This window comes from Lepeophtheirus salmonis, chromosome 6 (assembly GCF_016086655.4).
Source record: "Lepeophtheirus salmonis chromosome 6, UVic_Lsal_1.4, whole genome shotgun sequence".
Lineage (NCBI taxonomy): Eukaryota > Metazoa > Arthropoda > Copepoda > Siphonostomatoida > Caligidae > Lepeophtheirus > Lepeophtheirus salmonis.
In genome coordinates this window covers 9,826,051-9,849,514 of record NC_052136.2, presented here as the reverse complement: position 1 = coordinate 9,849,514, position 23,464 = coordinate 9,826,051, and the positions used below count along the sequence as shown (strand labels likewise).

The 23,464-nt window shown below is 28.5% G+C and overlaps 1 protein-coding gene across 7 annotated transcripts in view; it reads left to right on the top strand.

Annotated features, from left to right (window-relative positions):
* Positions 1-23,464, top strand: part of LOC121120121 (uncharacterized) — a 362,813-nt gene that overhangs the window by 254,072 nt on the left and 85,277 nt on the right. The window contains exon 2 of one of the 7 annotated variants that reach the window (XM_071889087.1): positions 9,853-9,891. The exons of the other annotated variants lie outside the window; for them this stretch is intronic. The gene's annotated coding sequence lies outside the window, so the exon portion shown is untranslated. The remainder of the gene's footprint in view (positions 1-9,852; positions 9,892-23,464) is intronic. 7 annotated transcript variants of the gene reach the window in all.

Genomic DNA, 23,464 nt, shown 5'->3' with positions numbered 1-23,464 from the left:
AATTGATGCAAGTTTATATTTTGCATTTACTTACGTAGTTTTAGGGATGAAAATTATTTAAAATTTAAGTTCCCTCGAAGCTCCCATTATGACAGCACGGTACGCCAAAGACACAAATTTCATCGTCAAGACATCAAGACACCAAGAAGTCAATTATTGATATGAATTGTTCACACTGGCCCATACACTTTAAAAGACTCAGACATTATACTACAATAATAATGTTCACTTCTGGCCTACCTCCCTGTGGCCCTCCTCCAGCCTTGAGAGCAACCCTCAAAACTTTTGCAGTTTAGTACGTCATGTAGAAGAATGCACCTCTCATTAAAATTTGGATGCACTCTGAGTTTCCATAATGAGTGCAGTTTACGCCATGGATACGACCTTCATCGTCAAGATCTGTTAATATGTTCGCCAGACCGTCAAGGCTCTAATTACGTTTGAAAGAAGACATATTTTTCTGTCACAGGTCGGTCAAATTGACTCTCTATAGAGATTTATATAAAAAGTATGTAAGTACGATGAGGGATCGTAAAAATTAATGAGTAAAAGTTGTACCGACTTACCTATATATGAGTGAAGACAAATTTATATGTTCGTATACATGCAATGTCATTAAAATATGTGGTGTGTTCTTAACGTGGCTAAAATATTTAATAGGAGTAAAAGAAAGGGAGAGAAAAATTAGAAAAAAAGTGAGACTTTCTCGTTACTTATTTATTTATTTTTTTAGTTATTTTACAAAATGTTATTTTTACAATCTTATGTATATTTTCCGTTCCTTTTTCCTCATTGTCTTTTTTTTTTATAACTTAACATCATTTACATGAGAGAGAGAAATTAACTATGAGAAGTTAAATACTTTGTTTTCTATTTTTATCGAAATGAACATTAGTGGAGTAAAAAATTGTTAATGTAATACAACATTTATACAAATATTTGAGAGACTTTCTCTGGCATATTTGTCAATATATATTATTTGGATTTGTATAGTCCTGAATTCGAATCAAAACTTTTGAGTTCGAGAGCTTGCATATTGGTTCGAGTTTTTGAATATCAAGTTTATTTCGAGTTTTAGGAGTATTGAGTTAAGTCGAAATATGTTTTCATTGAATTGATGCACTCTAAGGAAAAAGACAACAGACAAAGAAGTTTTGTTTTTGATCTGTATTTAAGACTGAAGACTGTAAGTCCCGTCCAGCTCAGTCTTGCATATCAGTCAAAAAAACTTATTAAGTTTGATCCTTGATGACGTAACTAAAATTTATTTATTCTTTTGTTAATAAGTTCAAGTACATATAGTACTAAAGACTGGTCCCAAGGATTGATAAGACCGTTCGTAAGACAGGAATTGATAAAACCGTTCTTAAGACAGGAATTGATAAAACCGTTCTTAAGACAGGAATTGATCTAATAAATAGGGGCTGACAAAATACTAGTCAGATTTATCAATGGGAAAAAAATCAACAACTTGAATTATAATAGGTTTAAAGTATTTAAAGAACGCTATGTACACCTTTTGTTTCGCGTCACTGATAGAAATGGAACTTTTGTATATAAATATAAAAGTTTTATTCTTGTCACATTTTAAAAATGTTTCATTCTGGTTTATTTTTTGGTTGAGGGTGTGTGAATCAGTGAATATTTTAGAAGTATATGTTTATTGATTCACTATTATTTTAACCACCATTTTGCTTCTTTCTTTAGATTATCTTTCAGTTGAATAATGAAGCCAGTTTGACGACTTTAATAAGGCAGTCAATTAAATAATATTTGGTAGTTTAAAAAAATATTACATCACAACAATTCAAAAATAAATTATATTAATTTAGGTTGTCATGTATAGTTATTAACATTTTAACTGCATCACAGCCAAGTCTATGATTTCCTTTTTTCATTATCGTTGCAAAATGAAGAAAGCAGAAAAACTAGGCAACAAAATTTACAAGGATTTACTCAACATAAATTTAGAAAGAACATGAGATAATATTTATGGATGATTGAATATTTCAATCGAATTCTTCAAATAATATTTCGGAAATATTTAAGTAATTTTCAGAAAATGGTCTATTAAGTTAAAGTCCAGTTTTTAACGAGGTCGAATAATACTTGAATCCAACACTATTATATATTTAAGGAGGAAAGCTAAGGGTTTTTTTCAAAAAGTGTTTTTGACATTTTCTTCTATTGAATACTAGTACTCGTAAAAAAAATCATGGAATTTTACCTTTAAATATTCTATTTTATTTTTGACAAATTAATGAAGTGAACGTTTATTTGTTTGTTACCCTATTTGAATGTAATAAGATATGTACATATATGTTTCTTTTAAGGGACAGTCAACAAGGTGTAACTTGATTTCTCTTCCATTTTTTAGATGCAATTACATAAAATATTAAAAAAGAAAACCTTTTTGCACTTACTTAAAATTTGGCGTGCATTTATCAAACAACTTATTTCCATATTAAAAATCAATTTTTTTTTTGTACAGTTCTAAATATACGCAGTGCTCTTTTTTTATTTATTCTCAGCAAACATTCGGTTGGCATATATCAAACTGAAGCTTTAAAACAAAGATACGAAACGTACTGGTTAGTTTAGGACAGATACATAGTTGTGCTCTTATCTTTTCCCCTGCGAAAGATGCCCCTTTGTAGGATACTACATATGACGTCACTATATCTTTGTTTTTATTTACATTTTCCTCATGTTGTTTGCATCTATTTTTTCATCTGCAGAATTTACCCTGTTTATTCAGTTAAATAGAATTTTATTCTTTTTTGGAGTGTACTTTTAAAGTATCAAATAATATGACTGTTTTAAATTTAATCGAATTCCCTCCATCTAGAAATAATAAAATCATAGCTCAAGGAATTCTCCGAAATATACATAGCTTGTCTTATGCAGACATTAGAACTTAAAATTTTCCTTAAGAGTTTCTTTTACTCTTGGGCAACGCGTAGTTTTATGTGTAAGAAATACATACTTGCACTTCTTTCTAGCACTCATGTGCTTGAGTAGAGGATGTCTTTGAAGAGAGTCGAGATATGATGACACTACTTATGTCAATGATAATTTCATTGAACAAAAGTTGGAACAGCTTTTACGTCTGATTCGAACGCGTCTTTAAAAACTAAGGTGCCATTCGGACGGCGCGTAGAAACTTTGAGACTAATGAGCTATTATACCTATAGATTATACGTTAATTTTATTGGCTTAACAAAACTAGGGTTTGCATGTGTTTATATGAATATTTACAATGGTATTTAAAAGATAGAAAGAAAAAATCAATTTACAGGTAAATTCTTTAAGAACTTTTGACAAACTGTTTATTTGTGAGAATTTAGCATTTTGCAAAAAAAAAAAAAATAACGGTTTTAGAACAATAAATTTATTGGTCAAAAGTATTTTTATTAATTTTCACCTATATTGTTTTTTCTTCAATTTTTTCAATAGTGGAAAATTGCAGAGCCCACCAAAAGACGTCGAACCTCCTTATCTGTCAAAAATAAGTAACTGTATGAAACGGCTTGTCAACATATGTTGTGAACATATGTACCATAGATAATTATAGTTTATCTATGAGACGCTAGTGTCGTGTCAGTTCACATCAACTGTAGTACCCCCCCCCCCTCCTCCCCATATGCTCATACAAAATATTCTTTTAAAATAATTAAGTTTCTGATGAGTATAGCATAAAAACACTTTGACAACAGCTTATGCTATGTCGATTTGATAACTCCCTCCTGAATAAAACTTCATCACTCTATAATTTCTGTTATATGTGTACCAATATCGTAAAAAAAATAATTTCAAAATCGAATGAGGATTGAATTTGGAATTAGAAAATAAGGATTTATTTTTTATCAGAGTTCGTATATGTATATACAGTGTGAAACAACTATATCCAGCGCAACAGATTTTCGGATTTTCCGACATAGTATATATGATGAAGAAATTGCTGAATAGGTGCCCTTTTTTTGTGAATTATACGTAAATACGTTTCACTGAATAGCCACAACATCGCCATGAAGTCAACAACAGAAGATTTCAAACTTTCAGAGGTAGAACGTAGGTCCGCTGTTGGTATGATATTATCAAACAACGATTTAAATATTGGCAATGCTGAAGTCTCAATTATAGAAGGGATCGACGGGAAAAGGATTAAGAGTTGTAGAAGGCCCTGGTAGAGACCAAAGACCCCAGTGGAGTGATTACAAGGAAGGAAGTGCCGGAGTACAGATCTCTTATCTCCCTTTAACTTAATCAGATAGATTATTTTGTTTAGAGCTTCCTTGATTCAAAGGTCAACAGAGGTCCTCACACTACGGAGAAGTCTCTGAGCAACACTATCGACATAGAATTCAGGAGTTTATTTTATTGGGCGAGTGCGCGGTTGAAGACTCGAATCTAGCGTGAATGGAGGGTACATTGAGAGATATATATTCTCTACTTTTTTAACTGTTTATAAGTTTTAGTTTTTGAACCAATCTTAAAAAATGAACATTTTATGTTATTATTGTAAGCTTATATACATGATGATGATGAGAGCTTGAGGAACGGAGATGTGTTTATTTTTGTGTTTGCATATTTAAATCCATATACATAATAAATACACAAAGGAATATAATTGCTAAATAAATGTAACTGCAAATGTACTATACTTTTATAACAAACAAACATTTAGAATTACATATTATATGAGTAGGAGTATAATACAATTAAAAAGCCCGTTTTTCTATTATAGCTTCATAGACAATAAAAAATGTAACAGGCCTAGGGGACGCTTCTAAAGAGTGGGGGAAAAAATTTACTGTAATTACAATGTTATCCGCCTTGATTTTAGTTACGAGACTTCATTACGCAGCCAAGCTACAATTGAAAAAAGAGCAAGTTTTTTTTTAAATGGGATGAGTCTGTAAGTGTAAAAATCTCGGAGAAGGAACAAAAAAGGCAATACGTCTACGATCTTCTCCACGCCAGTGTCAGTGACAAGATGGCTATAAAGACCGTTGGCGTCTCCATCCGGACTGCTTACTACATCAAGTAGTTCATTAAGGCGTCAAGAAGAACCAAAACTTCTGCAGCAACAATATGGTTGACTTATGGCTTGCCTCTATGTGGCCCTCTTGCCCTTTATGGACTTTGAAGTTTGAGGGTGTATTGGAGAAGAATGTCTGCAGTACTTCTCATCGAAATTTAGATTCGCTCCGAACTGCTATCACGACAACGTGGTAGGCCACGGATACGTACTTCATCGCCAAGAGCTACCAATCTGTTCGCCGGCGTGTCTCGTCTGTCATTGCTTGGTAAGGAGGACATGAGGAAAAATGACAAAAAATGTTAAAGTGGCTTCTTTTTTAGTATAATAAAAAGCGGCATTTTTCTGCTAAAAATAGATACTAATGAATCAGAAGAATCTATTCCAGCTACCATTTGGGTTTGGCAACTTTGATGTATAGTTTTTTTTTTTATTGTCTGTATTACATTTGCATTCCTAAACTAATTATCTTCTATATCAACTAATACAATAATACTCTGATTAATCCTTTTGGGAGTCACCGTAAATTATACTTAAAGGTCCAAAAATTCCCTTTCATAATTAAACAAAAATAATATAATAGATTCTATAGTTGATAAAAGTCATAGTCGGATCATACAAAGTGTTATATATCAAATGAATGTTATACGTTATGTCAAACATTACTGAATATTTAATTTTAGTTCATAAATTTGAATATAAAGCCAATAGTTTTACGAAAATATATTCAAAAACACTTAGTTGTATAAATTTATGAAGTAAAAATAAATTGAGGATTTCTTTTAATTTCTATAAATTTATTAACTAGGGTTTTTGTGTTAATGGACCATAATTTTATTTAGAGGGAAGAGCTACTAGCTCAAATTTTTTGGTTTTAAGCCATCAGTGAGCTTAGTTATTTTAACACAATTGTATTGGAAGTATTGTTTTCAATAGCAATTCAGAATAGTACTGTTTTAAATGCTTAACCACTCCCTTACCAATGTTGTTCCGGCATACCAAATAATACTAGTATAAAGCAAAACAAAAATTGAGAGTTGAAATTGACTATAATCATCATAGAATGGAGAAGATTCTTTAGATCACAAAAGTAAAAATTCGATGTATATTGTTTATTTTCATGTTTATCGAGATAAAAACAATCAAGGGAACACCATCTCAAACCAAGGACACAGCAAAATAAAAATTATGTCAATCAGTGTCATTCCTATGTTCTAATAAACTTTTTTTCGAATCAAAGTAGTATACGAAGCATTTGAGAAAACTTCAAAAAGGTCCAACAACTTATAAATATGTATAAAGCCCTAAATTCTAAGCCTTTTGTAGTTGGCTATCCGAGCATTGTTTTGTTATATTTTCCGAAGCCGTTATCATTTTTCTTAGATTTGATGATCAACATTGGTCTAATTTCTACCTATGACCTTGTTGGATACAGAGTGACACTTTTTTTTACTGCTGCTTGTATGTAATTCAATTAAACCTCACAACAACGAAGTTGCTCTTTCTCCAAATATTCTTCAAAATTGTTAAGGTGACCATGTTAGTTTTCGGTGTTTCTTTTTTTAATATACCAAGAGTGCTTTGAATTTTCAACTCTTGATATATACAATAGAGCGGGTTGACTTTCAACTTTTTTTCAAATTTCGATTACGAGTTGTGCAGAAAAGTTGTTATATGAAAATTACCTACGCCAAATTGCATTGTCCTATGTGATCATCTTTTGGTCGCACATCTCAATCAACCTATGAAAAAAGGTAGAAACTCACTAATTAGTGACTATAGATACTAATAATAGATTTTTAGTTATTTTGCAAAAATAGTTTTGATAGACATTTTTTAACCCTTTAAAAAGTGTTGCAAAAGTGTTTTTTTCTAAAATTGTCTTATTGAGCAAAAAAAAAAAAAAAAATTAAGAAATTTTGATGATCCTCCTATAGGGGGCATCATTTTTTTTTTCATATTTTCAGAAACGACAAATTAAATTTTTCTGATGATATTCTTTCTTTTTGATCCGTAGGGTAGCTTCAGAAAAAAAGTTTTTTTAATATTTTTTACTAGCTATAATCATTAATTAAAGTAAAATAAGGATAAATGCTGTATTTTCATTTTTATGAACGAAGTAAAGAACTGTTGTCTCCTTTCAAACTTTCAAATAGATGTGCTACCTAAAGATGACATCGTAGGTCAATGAAACTTTAAGCAGGATACTGCTTTACCAAATCCTAACTTTTCCGAACGAGCCGTAATTGAAATTAGAATAAAGTTGAAAAAATAACCGGCCTAATGTACATTCATATCTTTATGTAGGGTGTTTCTATTTTGCTATTGTTGTTCAAGTAAGGAAATTGAGAGAGTGAAAGGGAGTAACATTAATATTTATGTCAGAGCGATATTTGGGATAAATGTATGATGATGACCACCACTCACTTGGAGCAAGGTGCTCCAAATTGAAAACTATCCTTATAATAATAATACTAAAAATAAAATAGTAATGATAATATTCTTTTACCGAGTTTTATTTACATTTTTCATTCACATCATTATGATCACACACTTCTTTTACCTACACATGAAAGAAGGGGGATCTTTACTTATATATCAACCATGCTTTACCTAATATAATAAAATGTTCCTTATTGTTAATATTATTGTAATATTCAAGACCTTCATTCATGCATGTATGTAGGAGTAATCATGTCTTAATATCCCCCGTATCACGTTATTAGTTACTTGATACCTAAAAGAAAATATATACATATATAATGAAGAAAGAAAATATTTAAGTCTTTATCATTTTGGGGTCCTCATATTTGTTTCTGCATATAAAACATATTTCTTCTATCTCATAAAATGATTTGGAGGATTGTTCATATCGAATTGATCATTTGACTTATTTATAGGCCCAGGTGCAACAAATTTTTATTGCTTCAATTGTTTTTATTATTAATTGAGGAAAAAACTACACGTCATTAGTAAAAGATAATTATAACGTGTTAAAACAAATTTGGTTTTTGGGAAAATACATTTTAATAATAGCTGTTGTAAAAAGAAATCATTTTTTTTTTTTTTTCATTAGATAGCTTTAGTAATGTGTATCCTGCGCTATGGTTAATAATGGAAATTATCGATTCCGATGGAAATTAAAAAGTCCATTAAAAATAATGGATTTCCTTCTACTACACCTTACTTAAAATATACTCCCTTTTAGTGTTATTATTTAACCCAAACTGGTAATTATATAATACAAAGTCCAACAGTGCATCACTCACATCTGTCACCCTCTAGTTAGGCCCTTTCTCTTCTTCTCTAAGAAACATATGACCAATATGAATTTCAAGTTATTTACGATTCTAGAATAGATTATTTTTGTAAGCGTGGACGTAAATCGCAAAGATATAGTATTATATGTTTCGATAGACCTCGAAACATACTTTTGTAGACTCGACGTAATGGGACTAAGTTTAACCCCCTTGCAGCATATATGATCATTTGCACTTTGGATATCAAGGACTCATTCTTTCCTAACTCCACGTATCTTGGGGATGTAGCATTGAGCCAATCACGAGTTAGTAATATATAAATATTTATATAAAATTTAAAATTTATATAAAGCTCTCTACTATTTCTATGTTTAAACTGAGAACTTATGACGTCAGACCACTAAAACAGTATTTAATGTAAGCCAAGTTCGTACAACTGAAAAAACTCAAACAGTAAATAGTAAGTATTACCATTTGAAGAAAGTTTGAGAGAAGAGCAGATTAGATGTCAAGAGGTTATATTAAATTATCTGCAAGTAGATATGAGAAGTAGAAAAGAAACACTAAATTGTTCTGATGTGGATCTTCACAGCTACTAAGAGTTCAACACGACTCACACTTATATTAAGCCTACAAGTAATCATCATTGTTACTCTCCGTCTTTTATGAGCACACTAGCAATTAATTAATACTGAGATGATCTTTCTTCAAGAAGTAAAGACTAATGATGACATCTTTGTAAAATAAAATTTTATACAACTCTAAGTATATAATCTTTTTTTGATTATAGCTAATTGTATGTAGTAAAATATCAAACTAATTACATATATGTATGTAAAAATGTGCTTTCTTAAAAGTAAAAGCACTTTTTTTCTATGATTATGATGAACATCTTTATTCTAACATTAAATACATTATTTTCTTAATTAAGTACTTACGTAAATAAATAAAAATATTACATTCAAACACTGAATGAGCTGATATTACAATTTTTGCCCTTATTCTTAAAAAATGTATACTTATTTCATTTCATTTGTCTTTTATATCCCAAAGAGAACATTAAAATATAATCATTTTGTATTGGAAGTAGTTTTTCCCTTCTATTTTTCCTTTAAATGAACCATTGATTAAATAAATTTACTTCATTATCTGTTTTAACTTGTGCATAATAATTTACCGCTTATGGTATCTATTATATTTGTGTTTAAATGTTACAAATACAGAAGAAAAAAAAGATCAAAACTTTTACTGTTTCAATAAAACAATCCCAAAATAATTTTAAAAATAAATTTTTTTTTTAAAAAACAATACTTTTTGTAAAATTTATAGCCGGACTACCATTGAAAATTTAACCTGCTCATCACTGCAAGAAAATAATAAAGTTACATAAATTGGCATAGCAACTAAGCAATTTTTTTAATGATCTTTTAATTTATCAGATGGAGTTACACCCATTAAGTATAAGTAAGTATTATATTATTAAAATTACTAAATCTGACTAGCGTATTGTCTTTAAAGTTCGTATGCATATCCTTATTTTTCCTTTTATAGGAGTGGGCCTGAATTGAACCTACATATATTGAATTTAAGGTAATAATTTTTTACATGCTAAGTAGCACAAATTTAAATATTAGAACTTAAGCTAATAACACAGGAGAACACTCATTTTGTACAAGTAAATTCAAGCCAAAAAATAAATTTATCTTTGAGCGCAGAATCCAAAACTAATCAGTCATCTGAATTGTGAACTCTCTGGGATTATTGTAATTGGCACTATTATCGTTCAGAGTCCTTTTTTACCCTTAAAATAATCCCCAAATTAAAAGTAGGATTATTAAAATTTATTAAAAGTGTTTTTGAGAAATTATATTTTATGGAATAAAATTTCAAAAATTAAGTTTTTGGAAAAAAAATTTCAAATATTAAATATTTTCCAAAAAAAATTTTAAATATTAAATATGTTCCAAAATAATTTTCAAATGTTAAATATTTTCCAAAATAATTTCATATATACACATGACTTCAAAAACATAAAATTTTTTAGAATTTTTTTTCAAAAATACACATTTGTTCACACAAAATATACAAGAATTTCGAAAAAATATTTCAAAAGTCCATAGCTATTCATAGAAACTATTACTTTTGAAAATTTTAATATTAATTTTTTTTTTTGGGGGGGGGCTACAGCCCCTCCAGCCCATCTCTTTAAGATGCACTTTAACTTACCCTTAATACATAGTGATGAAGAATATTATATCCTATATTATAGAAAATAATTAATGTATAAATTAAGAAAAATGTATTTTTAAAATATAAATCTCCAAGGATTTTTTTTTTAAGTCACTCCATTTGTATCCTACTTTTAATTCAGTCATCGTTTAATGGATAAAAATGACTCTGAACAATAATAGTGCCAAATTATTATAATCCCAGATATTTCAGAATTCTGATAACTCAGAGAAAAAATTAGATCAGTTTTGTATTCTGTGCTCATAGACAAATTCGATTATTATCTTCAATTCATTTTTTAAAATCCCCTGCCCCCCTAACTATTCCCTTGTGTAATTAGCCAATATTATTTAGTGTTTTGTTAAATTATTACCTTGCTCGTTAATACAATAAAAAGATTTTAATCAAAACTTAAAATCAGTTGGTACCTTCTACTGAAAATACATAAGCTTAACCGATTCAATGAGCTAGCTTATAAATATTGGCTGTTTTTTTTATAAATATAACAATTTTAAGCTTTCACTTTTATTAAATTATTAAAAATTCAAATTGATATCATAATTTTTAATTGGAGAAGTATATCGTCTGATGATTTCATTTTTGAAAAAATGAGTGAAAGAAAAAAAATGCATTCAAAAAATATATAAATCGAAAAAGTATCTTCTATTAATCATATCAAAGTTAGTTAAATCAATATTTAAATTTGTTAATAAAATTAAATGTAAAAGAAAGGAAAATGAAGTAATGAATCAATGAACAAAAGGTTCAACTTTTTTAAGGAATGGCTACATAACTTACTAAAAAGATAATTAATTAATTGATAAAATGCACATTGTGTAACAAGCACATCATATATACGAACCTCCTACAGGGTGTGCAAACTATCGATGCCGCAAAACCGATTTTCTTCAAATGCAATTTTCTCTCCAACCAGTTATGAGATAAAAAAAAAACGCAGATTCTGATAAATTTTAACCAGTAAAATCACCTTCAACCTCAATTACAGTCTCTATACGCTGCCTTTGCTACTTGTTCCCTTGGCAAATCCTGGAATCGATCTAACAGATAAGTTCGTCTTTGGTGTTGCTGGGGGTTCGTTTGGTTTGTCGTTTTATGGTGTCTTACAAAAAAATCAATCATATTCAGATCTCACAAGTTTGGAGGCCAAAAATTCGGCTAGATGAAGGTGTCTAAATTGTTTTTGAGCCATTTGATACTTCTTTTTTTCGAGGTGTGGCAAGGAGCAAATCCTAATGCCCCATATAAGGCCTCCCCTTGTCAACCGTGTCAATTCAGGGCTTCACACTGGTCTTTAGCACGTCCAGGTAGGATCAGTGTTGACCCTGAGGCCTTGTTTGGGGAACGCATGAGATCGGATTTAATCATCCCAAACACCATTATTTGTCTCAAAATCACCTTCAGAGACCTCAAATTTCCTCTTTTACTTGCAAACGAACGTGTTACTGAGTCCCGAGCAATTATTACGTTGTCACTCACGGTACAAATTCCGAAGAGGAAGCTTTACCTTTTCCAAATATGTGGAACAACGAACACGTCAATTGATTCCATTTATATCCAACTGTTGTAAGTTTGAACAAGCTATTCAAAAAAAATTAGCTGTCTAACTGCCTTAAATTTTCCCAAGAGAGCGTGCCAAAGTGGCAGCTTGGAAAGCTTGCGAACCCTGAATAATATTATTTTTTCAAAGAATAAAATTAAGATATTCTGATTAAATATATTTGTATGTACATGTATAAAATCTCTTTTTCTTCAAATACAAAATGTACTCACATACATATTTAGGTTATAACATTAAGTTTGTCTAATAAAAAATGCACTCCCAATAACTGTGTTTTTAATTATAATAATTGAAGTATTGCATTTAACTTAATTATTATTTGTTTCCACATATATATACATAATTTTTAATGGGTTATGAATAAAAATAGGTTACCTAATTTATTATGCGTTTTCATTCTTAGAAGCACATCAGCTTTATTATCCCTGATGTGTATGGAAGCCACATCACGAGTCTTTTTTTGATCGAGGTTACGTAAATGAGTGACATAATTTATTTTCTAAAAATTTTGCACATAAAAATCTTCAAACTCGAGAATTATCCGTTTAAAAATATAGGTTCTGTGATTTAAAATATTTTAAATCACTGAAGATTTTCATTTTAAAAAGGATAATTGTTGATGTTTGAAGATTAAAATATACAAACTTCACAGAAATAGATTGTCTTTTGGCCTGTTCCAAAATTATAACTACTAAAATGTAACAAGTTTTTTACCTGTTCCCATTGTTTTGACACGCTTATTTTTTCCTTGTCTATAATACAAATATGCTTCAATAATTAGGTATATATTTAGGTTATTTAACTTTACTGTTCCTACATTATTCAAAGACTAAAATCACAAATAAGACCCACAAAAATGTTATGCAATATGAAAATGATATCTTTTAGTACAAATTGATAGCAAAATTTTGAAAATTGAACGAGAGGGCTACAAATACAAATTCCAGTGTCAAGAAAACGGGTCCAGGTCATCTCATGGATCTGAAACTTTACTATGATGATTTTTAGAGTAACCTTCCAGGTACACGGAAAAATTATTAACTTCTCAGACATGAGTAGCATATTCATAGCTAGAGTTGTATAAAACAGGACCTCTCGGTATGTAAAAATAAAAGAAAAAGAACAGCTAACATGGTAATACTGACATTTTGAGGAATTCTTTGGAGAAGAGAAGTTCAGCTGTCTTGACGGTTCATTTGATCAGCTGCAAGTACCATAAGAAAATGAGTAAGAATTCTGATGGCGATCCTCAATTATTCCACTGTGAGTCTGACAAGGACTTACATTTATAACTCCTTATTTGATTCTCTGTATTTATCTCTAGCGTTCATGTGCACACGCAATAGTCATTACTTTACATTTTAATGTTCTCTCTTCAAGAATTAAAGAATTTTTATAATATTTTGGGAAACTAAAAAAAATACTTTAGTTTGGCAATTAAAAAAACCTTGCTCGCGTTAAGTTTATATTTTATACTAACCTATTGATAGCATACTTGGCATGGAATGTCCCAGCAAATAAATTGATGGCATTTGTAATTGGAGATCCCCTATATTTGTCTGATATCATTTTGGTATTTACTTGTGAAAGTGTTTTTGCATTGAAAGCCTCTGAAATGTTATATCTCAAGGGAATATGATAATATTTCATAAAATGTAAAATGTTTTTCTATTTGGATAAGGGGGAAGGACATATTGATTGCTTTTATTTGCTAATGGTATGGATAAATTATCTTTCTTTGGGGATATGTATGTAGAAATAACATAGATTCCTTTGCTTTTTATTTCATTTTTGAATGTCTGCAGTAATAAAAAACCCTACTTGTAAGACAAGATAAAAAGACGTAAAGATGCGGCGCAAATCTAAATAGTTGTTTTTATATATGTATATATATTTATCGGTTCTATTCTCCAATCTTGCACATAGTATGAATGTTTGAAAATAGTCCGTATGAAATGGAGCTAGTTCTTGACCATCGTTCTCTTATCCCTAAAATAATCATAGCCCAAGTTGTGAAAGCCAAGTAACTGTTAAAATTACTTATATACTACGTATTCATGAGTAATTTAACTGTGGGTTACAATTGTGCAACTACATATTATGATGCACAAATCTTTTAAGTGAGTCATTTTGATCAGAAAAGTGAAATATTACTCTTTTAATGATGATTATCCCAAAAATATATAATATTCACAATAAAATCCACTTAAGGTTAGATTAGTAATTTTTCAAAAAACACGTGCTTTTCTCATTTTTCAAAGATCATAAGAAAAAAAATCCTATTATTGTTGTTTAATAATCTATTGATTATATATTTTTAATTGCACTTATAAAGTTTTTGAAAGCCAAAAATTGTCAAATTGCTCAAATCGAAAATTTTAATGCTCATGTCTCACATCGGATACGTATGAAATTATAAGTGGTCAAGATTTACAAACATATTATTTGTATCAAGGTGATTTTATGGGATGAATTAAGTAATAAATCTGTTAATATTTTAATTGTTTGCATATTCTATGAATAAGTTATGGTAAAAAAAATGGTTGAACACTGTTTGAATGGAAGTAACTTTAAATATCTTATTTATAGTTAATGCTTTTTATAAACTGTATTTGTAATTTTGTAAGAAAAATATATATTAAAAGAATAAGACTGAGCTAGAGGGAGGGGATAAACATTTTATATCAAATTACAAGGCTCCAAATTAAGCTCATATAACCAAAATACATACCACACAATAAAAAACTTATTTCCCTCTTATCCGCTTTTTCAAAAAATAAAATTATATATGTATGGGCAATAACAAGATTTTTTTCTCAACATTTTTGTAGTAATAATAGCTCATTTTGAATATGAGCATCCATTTACGTAAATGCATGTATGTATTTGACGTCTTGTGTAGTCGTGATAAGACTATGGTGTGAGAGTGCAAAAAATTTCAAATTCTATGTCCCATTCGCAGTAGTTTTAATATTTACTCGAATAAAAATTGCATGTCCTTGTAAGTGTTTTTCTTTTCGATTGTATTTTGTAAACAAAAAAAAACGTAGGAAAACAGCTGCAACAACCCCTCTTTTCTTGAACATTAAAAAGCTACAGCCACAAATTTTTGTTAGAATTTTATAATTTAACTCAGATTATTGTAGCAATGAATAAATAACATTTGGCAACAATGATTTGAGATATTTATTTTATCTCTTTATCCCAAATTTAAATACACATACTGTTGAATTAATAAAAATAAATAAAAACATTATAGAAAAAAGATTTTTGGTCTCCTTAAAACATCTTTTCCTAGTCCAAATTTTATGAACTCTTTCATGGAAGTATTATCCAGTAAACTCCATAACTTTTTATTCCTCAATATTTCGGTCCTGAATATAGTGAAATGAAATTCCACCCCCTCTATGTTTTGCATCTGTCTATTCTACCTATATACAGCTATAAAAATTTTTTTTAAATGCAATGCACATGCCTTTGGAATGTTTTTTTTCTTCCCTTTTCTATGTTTTTCCTTCTAAATGTATTAAAAACTCTCTAATTTTGTTTATAAAATATTGAATACACGCTGATTTTGAAAGTTTAAAAGACAATATTTTTGATATAATGTAATCAGTTTCACCTTACTTTTTTGTTACTTATATTATTAAAATTATTGATTCTTTTTGTAACAGTTGATATAGTTGTATTAACTTTCTAACTCACTAATTGAGGTGCAATTTTGTAAAAAGGAACCTCATTTAATGACAGTAAACATTTATTGTAAAATTTTTGTAAATCATACTAGATTAACTGACGTCCCAACAATTTTCCTAGTTGGACTTAGGAGAAAAAAATAATTATTTTTTTAGTGTACAAAAATATATTTATTTCACTCCTTCTTGGGAGCCTTTTAAATTGGAACTGATCATAATAATTATAAATAAATGAAATAAATAATCTAACAATTAAATATTTTAATTTAAAAAAGACAAAACTATGATACAGTAGTTTTCTCACGATTTCCTATTTAATTCTGGCTCTCTTGATGTTTAATTTCCTTATCCACTTTCCCCCTCTGGTCCACCTCATCACTTAAAACAAATAAAAACACTAAAAAATTTAATGTATTCTCAATTTGAAAATTAAAACTATTTTTACAACAGTGTTAATAAATGTCAGACAAATCATGTGTTTCTTGGCAATATCAAGACGAAGCTAAATTTGACGAAGTTGTAATAAAATTTGGCTAAACAACATTAAATTAATACTACAATTGTTGTCTTCAATCATTTGAAAACTTGGAAATTGTTTGCAATTTAACAAAAACTAAATGAAGTTCAATCTTTCAGCATTTATAGCAATAATGGGAAGAAGAAATTATTTGAACGAATATACTGTGTATATTTTCTTTAAATAACGCTGTGTAGGAATAAAAAAAAATTGAAACAATCGAATAATTATTGAAAAATAGGGTAAACTGGATTTTTTTTTTTTTCTCAAATATATGTATCTTTATAATTAAATTATATTACAATATAGGTTATGTACTATTGTAACGCACTCAAATGATACTTTACTTACAACCATACTAACTATGTATAAAACTACCACTAAATTATACCCTAATGGTTACGAAAGAATTGTACCGCAGAGAGTGGTATTATGGGCAAAGGGTGGTTGAAGAGGAATAGAGAGAAACCAAATAGAAAGGATTTCTAAATGGGTGCTACAATAAACTACTTTTATGTTTATACAATTTGCTACAAGTTCATTACCAAATATAATTTCTTATTAATGAGGTATAATGAGTCTTGAAAAAGAGTAATATTCATTTTCCGTTCTTTACCTCCCTGGTGATGTGATAATATCTTATGCATAATAATAAATAAGGAGCATTCAAATACCACTGGATCGCTTATGGAGAAAACATTATGGAATAAATTCACGTCTATCCTTGTTGGGGAGTCAGTATAAAACCATGAAGATCTGAATAACATTCCAATATGGTATAAAAGAAGTTACAGAGAACATTCGACAAAGATTTAATAAATAGATTGTTTTTTCATTCTTAATAAAAATAGATTTAGAAATATAAATAAATAATTTTTTTTATAAAAAAACATTTAAAAGACTATTAGAAGGTCTTGATTTTTTTAATAAAAAACGTCATTTAAATGATTTCTTAGAAAAACGGGATTTGAAAAGAAAAAGTTTAAAAAAAAAAAAAATGATTTTTTTGTTTTTTATAGCAAGGTCAAAAGGGACTTAATTTTCTAAAAACCATGTTGTTCAAGGGGTTAAAAAAAAGAACCACGTAAATCTACATGAGGATAGGGTAGTAAGAAATTATACGAAAAAAGAGCGTGATGCTTTATGAATTAACCCTAAAATAATCAATAAAAAAGAAATATTAACTCAAAATCTATATATCAAAATTATTTTCAAAGCCTTTAAGTAGTATCTGTTCTTTTAAAAAAAAAATGTTATATCAAAAAAAAATTGAAATTTCTTAAATGAAGTTCATCTGGAAAAATTGCTTCATAGAAATTGTATTGTTAAAAAGATTAAGAACCACTGTTTTATCTTATTTATTGAGCTCGACGTAAGGTTTTCTTTCCTACCATTTTTTACGAATTATTCAAAAAAGAGGGTTTTTTAAGAGTCTGTAAAGTTACAATTTGTCATATACTTCCTGTATCCAAGTGTTTTTGTTTTTTGAATTCATATTTTATTACTTTCCGAATTAAGAAACTCTCAAGCTTTCAAAAGATAATTTTTAATGCATTCTTACTATTAGAGTTTGTTTTATTTGACAAAGATTTATAAACTTAGAAATAATCTATCCTCTATAGCAGTTATACCAAACTCAAGTCTATTGTTCCACTATAAAATGTATTATTCTTTTCTTCAATTGCTATTTTAAATTATGAATTTACACGTAGAAGATATAAGATCAAAAAAGTTTTGTTGATTGATGGTTATGGTATCATTCATATTAAACTGTTGCTACGAACTTTCTATGGGGTCTGAGGAAAAAAAAAGATCAATAGAGGAGCAACTTTTTAAGATTTTTACTAAATTGTGTAACTTTGATTTATTTTAAAATAAAACCTCAACCAACTCAAAACAAGATTCAGTTCCAGTTTGTTAATGTGTATGTAGGAGCGAAACAAACAAAAAGTTATTACGATGTTATTGTTGGGGATGTTATCGGTGATTATTAGACGATTAAATCGGAATCGGAGAATAGGCTGTTTTTTCTGGAATGGGGATAGACATTATAAAAATAATGTTTATTTTGCGATTACAATTCTTATTTATAACTATAATTTGACAATTTATTACTTTTCAAAGTTATGAAAAAAAAAAAAGTATTTTTTTCTTTTTTTTTTTTGAAAATAGGTGGGTATTTTATAAAAAAAATTTCCCAAAATTTTTCTTTTTTTTTTGAAAATAGGTGGGTATTTTATAAAAAAAAATTCCCAAAATTTTTCTTTTTTATAAAAAGCAGTGGATTTTTGAAGTTTTTCTCCAAAAAAGTTTAATTTTTAGTCTTAATAATTGTGGATTTTGAAAAAAAAAAAATATCAAATAGTTTATTTAAAACCCTCATGAATCTTTACCAAATGACTTTAAGAATTTCATAAAAGCCTAAACGCTTTTATTTAATACTACTTGGGGTCAATGATAAACAGTGATATTAAAGTTCAATGTATTGATTTTTTTTTTTTTTTTTTTTTTTTTGTATGTTGACGGATTTTATTTAGTTGTTTTGTACAATTAATTATTTTTTATATCGATTAGGGATAAGAAAAATGAGATAGTGTGCAGAAAAAATGTCTTAATATAAGATTTACTAATACGAAATCTTTAACTTTTATAAATCTTTTTTCTTCATGAATGTTTCTCTCTTTGGTAATCAAAACAGTGCTTACATGACGGTCAGACTTCACAATTACAATTATTTTATCCACACTTTCGGCAATTTGTGTTCCAAACCGTTGTGCATCTTTGACATCAAAATTACTGAAACCGAATCCACGAAACCTAAATTGAACGTAATTGCATATTAAAATATCAAGACCATAAACGTTAGACATATTTTCATCCGCCTGGCTTGCATTTCTGCCAATATAAAAAAAACTGTAAGATATGGTGTTTGTTTATTTTTCTGATGTCCATCATTGACGTGCGATTAAAAAATTATGGGTCAAACAATCATAAAAATTTTTAAAATAGTTTATTTGTATCTATGCTATGAAAATAAGATTGTATAATGATGTAATAATATATTTTTAATGCAGATATAACACATGGGTGGAAAAGTCCCAGGCTTTACACATAAATTGTCATTTATTTATTTATTTTCTCATTTTTAGATAGTACAGACCTTCAAAAGACAGATGTCAAAATTTCATGACAATTTTTTCTTATTTTGTGAGCTTTTTGCCTGCCCTTTACGCAATTTTTGTTATTTCCAAAACAATGGATCAAAAACAAATTTGTTACTTTAACTTTACACGGCTTTTTAAGGGGAAAAATACTGTCCAAGATAAGAAATGGCTTGAAAAGGGTTATAGGAGCTAAAAAATACAATAATTTTTAGAAAACCAAATTTTGGATGAAAAAACAACATGTTTTCTATATTCATCCTCGGAATTTTCAGCCAATGTGTATTAAAAAAACTAAGCATTGGAGTAATATATTTTTGGTAGTGTTAATGTCATTTTATTGATCATCTAAACACACAGCAACAGTTCACTTTTTTCTTAATATATTAATAAATGAAGGGGTTTTATTATTATAAAACTTTTTTGTTTAAGATACTAAAATGGCCGACATTAACCATTCTAACGTCTATGAAAATGCTCTATAGGCATCTGTGGTATACCACAGACGCCAGATGTCTCTAACTTTTATAATTGCCTATCAGATGGATTTATTTAAGAATTTAAGATTTGAAGGGAAGTAACTTTATAATTTTCATATTCAATTTTTATAGCTTTTTAAAAATATATATATTATATAATTGTTAAAATAATATTAAAAAATAACTAATTAAATTATAAATATGGATATTTCCGTTGACAGCATTTCAAATAGGCGTATAATTTGAAGTTATTGTCTTTATATATTTGTATGCTTGCAAGTATTCTCGGAACATTTATATTCTATTGCATATATTCATAGATTTGCAATAAAGATATGTACAATGTGCATACTTTAATATGTGAATTATTATTATATATGTATGTCTAAAACTGTCTCGAATTTATCTCGTGCTTCAACATAAAAAGATCTTGAACAAAAATCAAAACAAGAAGAAAATCTTAATTTGGTATTGAAGGATATTTTCTATTTTGTATTGTATTCGTTTAAACAAGAAAGTAACCTTTGAATGTCCATTGAAAAAGGTCCTTCAATGACGCATTTTGACTTGAAAATCTGTAAAATGTCAAAAAAATAATTTTTTAATGTTATTCCTTTAAAACTATTGAGTTAAATCGAGATACAGGATTTTTATAAAATTAATATTGTAGATTGAAAATTTGGCTTATAACGATGTGTTTACAACATTGTCCCACGTTATGATTACTTTAGTATATATTGCCGATATCGATGGGTAATACTTAATAACATCGTCTTCATATATCCATCCAGATTCAGAGGTCTCCGTACCATCAAAGCACTGCAATAGGTGAGATGATAAGAATTGTCATTTTTTCAGTAGCTAAGGATTAATTATTCTTTTTTTTTTAAAGCAATATGTGCTTTGGAGTTCAATAATGCTAATTTCAACGCCTTTGTAATTTCCGGGGATCCTTTTTTTTTTTTTGAAAGTCTAAACCAAATGAGGGCTTTTGTGAATTAAAATCTTTGTAGAGGAATAGGCTCATTTACACAAGCACTGATCTCGAGTATAGATGATCAATTATAGAGGAAAGTCCTTATAGGATTGAACAAACACTTAGGCAATAGCTTTTCAATAGTCTGAAGGATATGGATGTGCTTAATGGAATGAAATGCCTTGTGAAAATCCACCGCTATGATTGTCCCAATTGTTTTATTCTCCTTTAAAGAATCAACAAACTTACTAATATTTCTAGATTTATCAGTTATTTTCCTATTTCTTAGAAATCATTTTTGATGGTTCCCTATCTATTGGTTGAGGATAGGCTCCATTTGTTTTGAAATTACTCCTGCTATTTATGTTTTTGTTCAAGACTGTTATTGGCCTCTAATGACCAAATTGAGTACCGTCTCCTTTTTTAGGGATAATTTCAATTCTACCACGTGTTATAGCAAGAGATAATTTTCCATACTTCTCCATCTAAAATCCAAACTTTAAGAGAAACGGAACAAAAACATTGGGAGGAGGGTAAACATTTTTCCTCCTAAAGCATCAGAACCCTATGATATATTAATTTTAAAACTGTTTTTGACATAACACAAAATATTTAGTGATTTGAGCAAAGGAATTATGTCATATGATTTTCTTTTTCTGAGGAAATTGCCTTCAAGAATATTCTGAAATTGGGATGTATACAAGAATTTGACATATAGTTTAAAATCTTTATTTGAATTAAAAATCTAATATTGGCGCCGACATGGCCTTTTAAACCAAATATATCAATTTACAATTATTTTATGATGACCATCAACTTTGCCTACTTTAAACACAATTTGCAACGCCTCCATAGAATTAATTATAATAATTTGTGAATAAAAATTCACTATAATTTGTCGAAGAATGCAATTGTATTGCACACTTAATTTTGGGAAAATCAATCTAGCTTGTTTAGTATTCACGCGACATATATATACAGTTATAATAGAATAACGTTCAAAAGTATATCGATAATACTGAAGAAATTATCTGATATTAGTTAGAAGAACTATTTGCAGATTCTTAATTACTACTACTTTAATCCAATATTGAATTTAAAATCTTTTTTTTTTTACCAATATATTCTTAGAAAAGTAACTTTTTGGAAAAAAGCAATATTTTTGTAATTATGTATAACGTTTTACATTGTTTTTGATGTAACTAATTTGTCATTGAATTATAAATTCTTTCGCGATTTGTTGATATAATTCAAATTGAATTAGTTAGGATTACTTTGAGATATTGTCAGGTTTGATACGCAGGGGTCAGTTGTAACAATTATCTCCGTATTGTAATTTTTTTTATTATTATTATTTCATATATTTAGAGCTGATTATAATACAAAATGAGTTTACAACTATAAATGGCTAGGTCAGGGTGTCGTAAAAAACTGTGAATGAGCGTGCACCCCGACAATGAATTGAAATGAATTTATTCAATTTTTAATACTGAGCAATAATATAAATTGTATTATGTATTAATCATTTGAAATACATTGAAAGTAAAAAATCCAACACCTGTTTAGTTATTTATTTATCAGAAAATATTTGTAAGTTTAATTTTCTTAACTTTTTTTATAACTCGATTTTTAAACTGTTTCAAACATTCCTGGCAAGTCGTTTTGAAATGCAAATTGTACAATACTATTTACCGCTATAAATTTTAAATATATTCAACCAATACTTAACATATGCTGGTTATGTTGTAATGTAATTCAATCAAACCAGCTTTGAGTGATTGAACCAAAAATACAAATTGTGACAACAATTTTTTCCCCTATAACATAAATACGATTTTGAATGCAGAACTTATTTTTATGATTTCGTGTACTTTATTCATACGTGTGAAAGGGCAAAAATTATAGGGGTTATATAAAAAATATCTCTACAATGGTGTTTGGTTTTACAAAGAAAAATTTGTGTAATGATCTTCCCTTTCCTTTTAAAAAACAAAAGACCAAAAATGTGTTGTTTTTTTTTATAATATGTTTTTTTCTATGATTCAAAGTATACAGAAATAGTAAATATTTATAATAAGAAACCCCAGAAGAATTACTTGTACCCTACATACATAAACATTCTACTATAAAAATAGTACTCAAGGATCGAATTTCATCCACTTGATCGAATTAAAAAAAATAGTTTACATCCAACCAGATTTACCTTATTATTAAACGAACTTGAACAATACCTTTTAAAAATCAATGGAAATGTATGAAAATCTTATTTTTGTATTAAAAAAATAAGATTTGAAGTTTATCAAAGCCAATTTCAGAACTGATATAATAAAGGTGATACACGGGGATATCAACCTTATGAATAACAATTTCCACTACGTCATAATCCAGGGAAAAAACAATTTTCTCTTGCAGAGTTTTTCTATAAATGTTTCTGAAGGTTAAAGTATTTGTTAGTGTCCTCTAAATACATAGAAATGTCCAATCTATTGATAGCATGCAATAGTTCTTTGACAGAATTATTTTTGCC